This window comes from Chinchilla lanigera, unplaced genomic scaffold, assembly GCF_000276665.1.
Source record: "Chinchilla lanigera isolate Chin_1 unplaced genomic scaffold, ChiLan1.0 scaffold00064, whole genome shotgun sequence".
Lineage (NCBI taxonomy): Eukaryota > Metazoa > Chordata > Mammalia > Rodentia > Chinchillidae > Chinchilla > Chinchilla lanigera.
The window spans coordinates 12,199,151-12,210,256 of record NW_004955465.1 but is presented as its reverse complement, the minus strand read 5'-3'; the positions used below and the strand labels follow the sequence as shown (position 1 = coordinate 12,210,256).

General features: G+C 44.0%; 1 pseudogene; it reads right to left on the bottom strand.

The window, feature by feature from the left end:
- Nucleotides 1-1,698: 1,698 nt before the first annotated feature.
- Nucleotides 1,699-4,565, bottom strand: LOC102025446 (annotated as a pseudogene).
- Nucleotides 4,566-11,106: the final 6,541 nt, after the last annotated feature.

Genomic DNA, 11,106 nt, shown 5'->3' with positions numbered 1-11,106 from the left:
TAGATTTATGTATGACACTGACTTATAATTTTCTTTCTTGTATTTTCTTTTCTGGTTTTGCTATCATGATTAAAATAGCTTATTGGAATGAGTTAAGAAAAATTCCCTCCTGCTGTATAAAATTAAAAGTGTTTTGATAGCTAACATCATAATGAATAGAGAGAAGCAGAAAGCTTTCCCTCTATGATCTAGGCCAAGACAAAAATGCCTACTTTCACCATTTTAACAAATATAGTACTGGAAGTTCTAGTTAGAGTAAGAAAAGGAAGAAAGAAATAAAAAGCATCTAAAGTGGAAAGAAGAAACAAAAGTACCTCTAAAGACGCCACCAAAAAACTACTAGAATTTTAAATGAACTCAGTAAAGTGGCAGAATAAAAAGTCAATATACAAAAATCAGTAGCATTTATATGCCAACAGCAAGCTATCTGAAAAAGAAATCAAGAAAGCAGTCACATTTACAATACCTACAAAAATACTTAGGAATAACTTTACCCAAGGAAGTAAAAGATCTCCACAGCAGTAACTATAAAACATTAGTGAAAGAAATTTAAGCAGGCACAAAGAAATGGAAAGACACCTATGTTCATAACTTGGAAGAATGAATATTGTTGAAATGTGCATAGTATCCAAAACAATCTACAGATTCAAGCCCTATAAAAATATCAATCATCCTCATCACAGAAATAGAAAAATATTCTAACATTTTTGTGGAACCACAAAGATTTCAAATTGTCCCAAGGCAATCCTGAGCAAAAAGAACAAAACTAGAGCTATCATCCTACCTGTCTTCAAAATAAAGCACAGAAACTATTGAACCCCAAAAATCTTTTTCCATGAGAGCTATTATTTTCTAGAACATTCCTCTAAAATTAAGAAAAAAAATAATAAACAGAAGTATTTTGTTTTTCAGGTATATGGGTCAGTAGGTGGCATCAATTGGTTTTCTTCTTTGTGAAAAATAGGAATTTATACTCTATTTACTCACCTTCCTTGCCCGTGTGCTACCTTCCAGCATTTGTTAGTTATACCGTTTTGTTCTGTCTCAGTGAATAACATGCACATCTCATTTTCCAACACAGTGTCTCTGGTTACGTGAAGTCAACTCCATGAGGAAATGGAGTTAGCTCGCCACATATCCTTACCTACGTTGTTCCATGCCTGGTGCCTTATTTTAATTCATCTTTTGGAGTTGCGGGGGGGCTGGCATTCTCTCTCTCTTATTTTTGTAGTGCTAGATCTCATTTATTTAATCATGCTGATGATTTGTGTTTTTTGGTTTTTATCTTAGTTGTGCTAGAGATTAGTTGTGCTCTTTCAAATTATGATTGAAGCAGACATATGTTACCTGAAAACTGTTAATAGATAAGCTTTTCATTCTAAAGTGTGCTTTAACCATACCCACAATATGCTGAGCTGGTTTTGGGATTGATCCTGCAGCACTGAGCAATCAAAAGATGAGCAGTCAGGGCTCCTAGTTCTGCACACCAAGATGTTCATCCTCTGGCAACCCAGCCAACAGAGTTTTTCCTCAGCTGTTTTTTTTGCGGTTCCCAGCGGGTTATGCTGTATGAACTGTATGACAGAGAGCTCTGACCTGAGGAACAGTGGGAGTCTACTTCCTCTTTTTTTTTTTTTTCTGGTACCAGGAATCAAACTCATGACCTCACACTTGTCAGGCAGGCACTGTGCCGCTGAGCTAAATCCCCAGCCCATCCTCTGCTTTTATGGGCTTAATAATATTGCCGAGTTTGGTGACTGCCTGACAGTGGTGAGCTCTTGGAAGGCCCTCTGGGTGCCCCATGAGGACCCTATGGAGCCTGGATGTTCCTTTCAAATTGCTGATGGTGAGTGAATGGGAATGCAATCACCTGCACTTGATAAGCTGCTGCATGGAGTAGTGTTTCTCATTGATAATCACATTTGGCAAAGGCTGATCTCTCCTTGGAGGACTTTCAGGGGCTTTCATGAAGCATCTTTTCTTGGCGCTGGGCTTCAGGCTTAAACCACCTCACTTGTCCCAGCCAGGAAGCATCAGGTCCACATCCTTTGGCTTATCTGTCTTCACAGCCTCTCTCTTCTCTTTCAAGAAATCTCTGATGACATCATCTCCAGCAAAAGCTTCCTTTACTATCTGCTTTAGGTCTCTCTCCTCTTCGGTTCCTCTATTGCTGTGGCAATGGCCAAAAACTCCATGGACAGAGGTTTTTTGCAGGAGGTTCAGGAGAGCAATCATTTGCTCCTTTTTCTTCCTCTTAGGTGCTGTCTTGGTTACTTTTCTTTCATTGCTGGGACAAAACACCTGATGCCCAGAATTAAGGAAGGAAAGGTTTATTTAGTTCACAGTTTGTGGAGGTTTCAGTCCATAATCAGCTGGCTCCAAGGCAGGTGGCCCATGGCAGAGGGCAACAGTTCATGGTGGTGGAAAACAGCAAAAGCATCAACAGCAAAAGGGAAGGCATGGCAGTAAGCAGCCTCTTTCCTTTCCTTACACTGTATGCAAACTACCCGCCCCAGGATGGGTGTAACGCTCTCACCCATAATCCCAACATTGGACCATGAATAAATCATAAACTCTAGAAGCCCGCCCCATGACTGCATGAGGCTCTGGGGGGACATCCAGACACAAACCATAACAGTTTGGCATTAGTGTGGTTACTTGGACTTCTCTTCATTTGTTCCCATGTTAACAAAGGGGTAGGAAGTTCCTTATTTTGAAAATATCCTTCTTTGCCCAGATCTTCTAGTTCTTCCAGAATCTTTACTCTCTCTGGCAAGAGAGATTCCTCTCCTTCTGGGGCACATCCCTCTCTCTCTACCTGAAGAACAGTCCCTGCTGGACTCTCTGTTTGCTTCCTGGAGTGACAGTTTTCCTTGTTGAGTTTCTGATTCAGTACCTTCAATTTAGATACGTCCTGGCTGCTAGGGTCTTGTTTCTCGGCTGCCCACTGGCTCAGCATCCTGGTTGAGCTCAGATTTTTTTTTCTAACGGATCATCTTCAAATTCTTCCAACAGAATCTCTTCCTCTGCTGCTGGTCTTTCATCTTCCTTACTGTTAGAAAACTTCTGGACAACAGGCTGAGGTGGTTGTTCTGGGTCTGTCTGGCTTCACTATCTTCCTTTGCATCACTGTTAAGAGTTCCTGAGCATCCACGGATTTGGTCGACCTCCACACATCTGTACTGCATTCACTACATCAGGGATAAGAGGTTCTTCCTCTTTGGCATCCTTCTCCTCTTCCTCACTTTCTGAGATTACCTGGAGTTTCTGTGTCAGTTCTTTGTTCTTAACCAATTGTCCTTGCACACCTTGGGGAGCCTCCAAGGCATATTTGGCCATAATTGCCTTTGACTTGGCCCATTTCCCACTGTTCTGGTGCTTAAGGCTCTTTCATGTCATCACTCTGGCCTTTTCAACTTTTTTCCAGTAGTTCTAATGCAGCAGTAGGATTCACCTTCCATAGCCAATCAAGGTCTTTTAGGATTCTCTTGGCCTTTTCTTTCTTTACAATTCTGTGAAACTTTTTACTTTTGATTTTCTTCTCGCGTTGTACCCTGACTTCATAGTAGGACTGCAAAGCCCAGGTCTTCTGAAGCTCTGCTTGAGGCATCTTAACCTCTTGTAAGCTCATAGCTTTGAGAGAGGCCTTTTCCATGGAAGCCAAGAAAGGGTCTGCCATCAGCTGCTTGTTTTATTTATTTATTTATTTATTTATGGTACTGGGAATCAAATTCAGGACCTCATGCTTGCCAGGCTGGTGCTGTGCCACTGAGCTATATCCTGGCCGTGGCTGCTTGTTTTAATGAAGGAAGTTAAAAACTTCCCGCTCCAGAGCTGGGAGTGGTGGTGCATGCCTGTAATCCCAGCACTCGGGAGGCTGAGACAGGAGGATTGTTTCAAGTTTGAGGCCAGCCTGGCTTACAAAGTGAGCTCAAGGCTAACCTGAACTGCATAGCGAGACCCTGTCTCAAAAAGACAAAAATAAACAAACAAAACCAAAATCAAAACACAAAAAATATTTCCAGCTCCAGAGGGGTTCTTGCCGTCCAGCCACTGAAGACAAGTGCAGTGGAGGCAAAGGCTGAGGGCTGCTTCTCCAGGGGAAACACCAGCTGCTCTGCCCACTGGTTCCTGAAAGTAACTGGATCCCATTTGGAGAGGATTTGTGAATTTTTATTGAATGCTACTTCTCTGTGGATCTGTTTTACTTCTTTGTTAAGGAGTGATTCCACAGTCTTCTCGGACTTAAATCCATCAGCTACTTTTTCATAGCAGCTAATGAGGATGAAGCTCCAACAGGCTCAAGAAGATCTGAAAAGACGCGCTTCTGTCCCAGAACTCAGGCTGGATGCCCACTCCTTCAAACTAGTCCCAGACCGCTCAGCCAATCGCCATCCATCTTTTCATCCAGACAACCGACCGCTTCCAGAAGCTTCTAGTGCTTTCTCTCATCGTCACTGCCCGTCATCTTCACCGGGACTCAGGGGGTAGTTCTTTGGTAAATCCACAAGTTACTTCTTCCTGCTGGCCTCCTGCCAAGAGGCCTTCCACAGCCCAGACCTCATTCACCTTGGCACTGCATCTCTGATATGGCTCGAGAGTAGAAGCCAAAAGCTTTTACTTCCTTCTTGAAGAACACATTTTTTTTTTCATGTATTTTCTCCATTATTTTTCTGTTTTCAAGTTCACTGATTTTCACTTTTGACCCCATCTTAGTGCTTTTTGTGTTCCTTGACTTACATATTCGCTTCCTTGGGTAGCTAGTGCTAAACCGACACTCCGGCTGTCCACAAAGCCCACTTTCCTGGGTAGCAAGAAACTCAGGTGGGGCCGCGGGGGCAGCACAGCTTGCAGCATGCACTCTGATTAATGGCACACAAGGGCTGTCAGCGAGGGCTGCGACTCCTGGTGCGCACGCGCGACTCACACGGGGCCTCAACTGTTCACTTGCTGCTCATGCTGGGGATGTGTCTGTGCATGCGCAACTCACGGGGCGAGGGTGGGTCTCTACTGCGCAAGCTCGTGCCTGGAATTCTTGGAAGTAGCACCACTGTTTCGAAGATGTGCTGGCTGTGCGTCCTCTGGAACCTTACATTTCATTTTGCTTAGATACCTGGAAATATTTGTGATACTACAGTTTGGACTCCAGTTTCTGTGAGATCTTTATAGATACTTTCATTGTCTTTTGGCATTGAATGTTGGTATGGAAAATGCTAAAGCCAAACTAAATTCTTTTCCTGAGATTTAGTTGCTTTTTCTGACTAGAGCACTGAAGTATTTTTTCTTTTTTAGGAGATGGCATGGGGTACAGGCAGGTCTCGAACTCCTGGGTTCACGTGATCTTCCTGCCTCAGCCTTTTGAGTCACTGGGACTTCAGGTGCACCACTGTGCCTGAAGGTTTGAAGATACCTTTCTTTATCCTTAACAGGTGAGCTTGATAGGGACAGGTCTCATTATTATGTGCTCTCTATTAAATTTGTGCAACAGGAAAATTAAAACAAATAAATATTCATCCATATAATCTGTTTCTTCACTTTGGTTCTCTATTTTGCATTGGTTCTATGACCAGTGACCTTGCTGCGGGATTATCTTTTTGTCTCCATATCACTTCGCTTTCCTCTAATTTTCTTACTCTTCCCATACGTATCTATACATTCACTGGGATGAATTTGAACCTTCCTGTAGGTGGGCAACTCAGTTTTCAGTGATGTCTGATTTACCCACTGCTGGCTTGGATGCACATTTGCTTTATGTCATGATTGTCTGGCTCTAAATATGTTTCATTAGATCCAAAACACTAAACATTTCTTCAGTAATATTTACTTCCTCACAAAATACCGGGCATAGTGCAGCTAATTCAATTTTATAATGTCATTTTTGCACTATTTTATTATTTTATTTTATTTTATGGTTCTGGGGATCAAACCCAGGGCCTTGTGCATGCGCTCTACCACTGAGCCACACCCCCAAACCGCCACTATTTTATTGAGCTCATCACTTGATTACTTTGTTTTAGAGTGCAGTTGTGGAGAATTTCCTTTTTTTTGTTTTTTTCTGGTATGGGGAATCGAACTCACGACCTTGAGCTTGCCAGGCAGGCACTGTGCCATTGAGCTAAATCCCCAGCCCCGAGAATTTCTTTTTCTTTCTATGTGTACTTCTGTTTTGGGCTTGAACTTTTACCTTTTGGTTGATAGTGTGACTTTTTAAAAGGAATCTAATTTTCTGTTATATTTTTACCTAGTTTCTCCACTGTTTGATAGCTCTCTCCTTTTCTATAACTAACATTAAGGTTTCAGTCTAGAGTGTCCCCAAGGCCCCAGCTTGGTGCTTTTGGAAGGTGGTGGAGCTGTTAAGAGCTGGTGCCTAGCAGGTGACTTTAGTCGCCGGGCTGTGCCCTGGGAGGGGATGAGGCCACTGGTCTCTTCCTCTGCTGTGCACCCAGCGAGGACATGAATGGGCCTCCTCTGCCACACACTCCTGTTATGATGCACAGTGCCGCCACGGACTCAGAACAACAGGCCCAGCGGGTCAGGCAGTGAATCCCCCAAACTGTGAGCCAAAGTAAGCTCTTCCCTCAGCAGCTGGGGGCCAGGCACTGTTACAGTGATTCAGAGGTGATGCATAACTGTCACCCCTCTCTTTTCACAAAGCTTCCATAAGTCTCAAAGAGCTCCCACCTGTTACCTTTTCCATCCTAGGGAAATGATGAGGACAGTGCTGGTTGGAAGGAGGGGAGACCTCTGCCAGTGGAGCAGCAGTATTTGTTAGAATACATAGGTTCCATCTTTTCTCTGAGGCACCACTACATATGCATCCTGGGGTTTAACCCATACTTAGTTTTTCTTCTTTTTTTGTCCCTTTGCATTGCTGAGGATCAAACCCAGGGCCTGGCATATGCCAGGGAAGGGCTCTGGCACTGAGCTACAGCCCGACCCTCACACTTGTTTTCATATTTATTCAGCAGGGCAATAGGTGGCCACTGCCCTGTTGTTTCCATATCTTCTGATCTGGAGGCAGTTGGGAGCATGCAAAGTCTTCTAAAACAGATTTGAGGCCAGAGTTAGTTGTTGAGCTCCGTTGGTTTGTTCTAGCATTTTGTTTCTTTTATTGATTGATTTTGAAATTTGGGAGATTAAGTTACCCTGAAGGTTTTTAAAATTAATTTTGTGTGTGTGTTAAGAACACATAACTTGGCATCTTCCCACTTAGCAAAGTTTCGGTGTGTGATGTAGTGCTGTTAACTGCAAGCACAGTGCTACCTAACACATGTCTAGAACTCGTTCATCTTGCAAAACCAAAACACTAAACAGCAATTCATTCTTCTCTCTCCTCACTCCACCAACCATGCGCCTGCTTCCTGCTTCTTTGAGTTGGATGTTTTAGCTACTGCATCCAAGCGGAACCAGGCAGTGCTTGTCCTTCTGCAGCTGTCCTGTATCACTTAGGACAATGTCCTCAGAATTCATTTATGCTGTTGCATGTGGCAGGAGCACCCCTTTTTATGGCTGCATAATATTCTACGGCATACAGAGACTACACTTTTCACTACTCATCCATTGATGGACATATGAATGGTAGGTGTTTTTGTGTCAATGCTAGAATTGGGATGTTTCATGGTGCAATTTCAGTTCACTGACTTAGCCAAAGGGAGCTACCTGTTGATGTCAAGGGTAAAAGTGTAGTAACCATGGCTGGTAGACAGGGAACTTCAGACTTGTGTTCACAGTCAGAGAATGATGAATTTTCTCTCCAATAGCTGGAGACCTATTCCCATTTGGACTTGAAATCTGCTGTTCTTCTTCCATTGAGCAAGTGCTAATACTAACCCTTAAGATTCCCCAAGAGTCCTGAGGCATCAAATCCTACTTACTCCTGCATACTTCCACTGCCTTTTCTGCTTTGATTTATATGTTAGAGAGTGACTGTAAATATTTTTAAATTCCACCCAACATTTTTATTCATGTGGGTGGGGAGGGGATTGTAATGTGAGGTCTATCTGCCCCTTTGACACCAGGGACCAGCACTGAGCTAACACAGTGAACTCTCTGGGGCCGCAGATGATGTGTGAACAGAACCAGGGCTTGGGGATAACAGATGTTCACTGATATAATATATTTTAGGCCTATTTACATATAAAATTTATTTAAGAAAAAGAAAATGTATGCAAAAACGAAGTGCACGAGAAAGAGTAGCAAACAGCATCTCATGTCAGGCCATTAAGCCTGGAACAAAATCAGAGTAATACTGAGGAAAAAAAAAGAATCATTTTAGAGGTAAAAGGGAAAAACACTTAGCAGCTGAGGAATGGTGTATCTGCACTATCAGAGCATGAAGCATCCCAGAGAAATGGAACAAGTACCAGTGAAGCCATCCGAGTATTTGCCAAGGGACCAGCCGCTCCTTATGGAAACATTTACCTATGGTAATTGGGCCTTTGGGTGCATTATGCCATTTGCCAGCGATCCTATCTATGTGTGGAGAATAAATGTCACGCCACACCCCTCTTTGCAAAAATACTTTTGTGATTTGGGAACAAAACTTTACAAGGACATTCATAAGCATCTCTCGATTTTTAAAAGCACATGTGTATCTTATTAGAGTCTTTTTAAACTTAAGCTTTGCTTTGACTATTGCTTAAAAGCTGGAAATTTTCATAAGAAAATTAATGGCTAATATTTATAAACATTCTTCAACTTTCCAGAATAAAGCGATGAGGGAGGCAGAGTGGACAGTTAGATATGTTAAGCATTATGTTTAATAAATTGGAGGCCTGGGTTGTAGATCAGTGGTAGAATGGATAGAACGTTTGGGTGTGGGTTCCATTCCCAGGGTCGGGGGTGGAGGCAGAAAGAGGGAGCAAGAGAGAAAGAGAGAGGAAAATTTATTTATTTATTTTTAAGTTGGGAAGTATACAGACTCAGAGCTATACAAGATGATGGAATGAATCCCCAAATTAGCTCACTTAACAGCTGATAGGCAAGGCTTCGGAGGGAACAGATGTTTCTCTCAGTTATGAGATCAGTCTGTGTATAATAGCACCACCAGAAACCAAGCTCTTGTGACTACACACAACCTTTTAATCTTTACATTGATTTTTTCCAGTTTTATCTTTTATTTCATTATCAATTTATCTGATTCTAGGACTTGTGGGTGTTAATCTTTTTGGAGGTGCTGGGGATTGAACTCAGGGTCTCCCACATGCTACACAAGTGCTGTGCTGCTGAGCTGCACCCCAGCTCTAATGTTTAAAAAACAGATGAGCCTAGAGTTCTTTGATTTTCTCATCAGTTTTCCTTTCTTCACAGCATTTGACAGTGCTTCGCTCCTTTCCCCTCCCCTTCCCTCCCCTTTCTTTCCTTTCCTTCCCCCTCCCTGCCTCCCTCCTTCCCTCCTTCTCTCCCTCCCTCTCTCCCTTCCTTCCTGCCTGCCTGAAGCTTGCTTGCTCCTGGGTTCTGTGGAATCACGTCTTCCTATTCTTGTCCCTTTCTGGCCGCTCAGTATCAGTGTTTAACTCGACGCCTCCTCCTGAGCTGCTCTGAGATTCAGGCGTCCCTGGGGGTCTGTTGGGCTCATTTCCATTCCCTGATTATCAGCTCTCTGCCGATGGCTCTCAGATCTTCATTTCTAGCCCAGCATTTGCCTGAGCCTACGTACTGCTGCATCGCAGTTTGCCCACCCCTCACACTCGGGGAGGCTGAGGCAGGAGTTCCAGCCCGGTCCAGGCAGTGTAGCTACTTAGTAAGACCTTGTCTCAAAAATAAAAGATAAAAAAGGGCTAAGGATGTAGCTCAGTGTGAAGGCCCCAAGTTCAGTTCCCAGTACAACCAGCCACCCACCCACACAAACAAACACCAGCCCAGTGTGTTTACAGCTGCTTTCAGTATCCTGCAGGACGAGTTTCCTTTTCTGTCCTCTGGTCTTGATTAGTGCTACCCACAGCCCGGCTAGCAACCCCCGCATCGTCTTGTTCTTTCTTTTCCTTGTGCACAGCCAGCTGATTTATTTAGCTGTGTCAGATCTATTTGTCAAACACACCTTGCAGCCTATTTTCTTTCCTATTTAAAAAATCTATATTACTACCATAGTCTGGGCAATTAATGTATCAGGCCTGATAAAATCACAACCGCCACCCCTCCCTCGCCTGTCATCAGTATCTATCGTCACCAATGCGCTTTCTAAAGGCGGCTTGAACCGTGCTTGTCCTTTTCAGACCCCTTACCAGGAGCTCACGGTCCCCCCTTCCTGTGACCCCACGGCTGCCTGTTTTCAGATCGTCAGCTCTCACTCCAGCTTCCTCCGCCCGCCCGTCCCCTCTGCAGCCTGCTCCGCTAGAACTCAGTATTCTGTCTTCTTTTCCTTCCTCGACTCGTACATTCTGCAGTAACCTTTTCAAGGTTTATTGGTTTCTCAGTAATTTACTGGGTACCGAGGGCTAAGCTCATACCTCCTTGAATATCTCAAATTTTCCCTGAGCTTTGATAGTCACGAAACAACAGCGCATGGAGAGCACAGGCGGAGCATCCTTTCGGATGAGGCGTGCTGGTGTCCGCAGGTGCAGCAGAGGAAGGCGACCCTGGGAAAGAGCTGGATGCGCAGGAGGGTCGGGCGGAGGTCGAGGGCTTCATAGACTCTGAGGAAGAGGTGGCGCCCGAGGACCCTTCCTTCGCTGTGAGCGGGAAGGAACTGGCAGCGGCTGAGAGGGCACTCGATGGAGAAACGGCGCCGAGGAAGAAGGCAGTGGGCTCAGCGCGCCCGTTACTGTACGCACTTCCCAGCTTGGCCTCACTGCTTCGTACGTGGAACTTTTCCAGTCTTTGCCTCAGATGCCGGTAATATCTACATTTCAGTGCTTAGCCCAACGAAAGTTTACTTTTCCCTGCAGGTTTTCATTCCAGGATATAAGTTTAAGGAAGAGCTTCTTGTGAGACGTACCAACCTGTCAGTCTTATAAAGGAAGGAAAGAAGCAGAGTAGAATTATGGAATGATTCCCTTTTCTCCTCTCCTTTCTTTCCTTTCCTTTCCTTTCCTTTCCTTTCCTTTCCTTTCCTTTCCTTTCCTTTCCTTTCCTTTCCTTTTTCCTTTCCTTTCCTTTCCTTTCCTT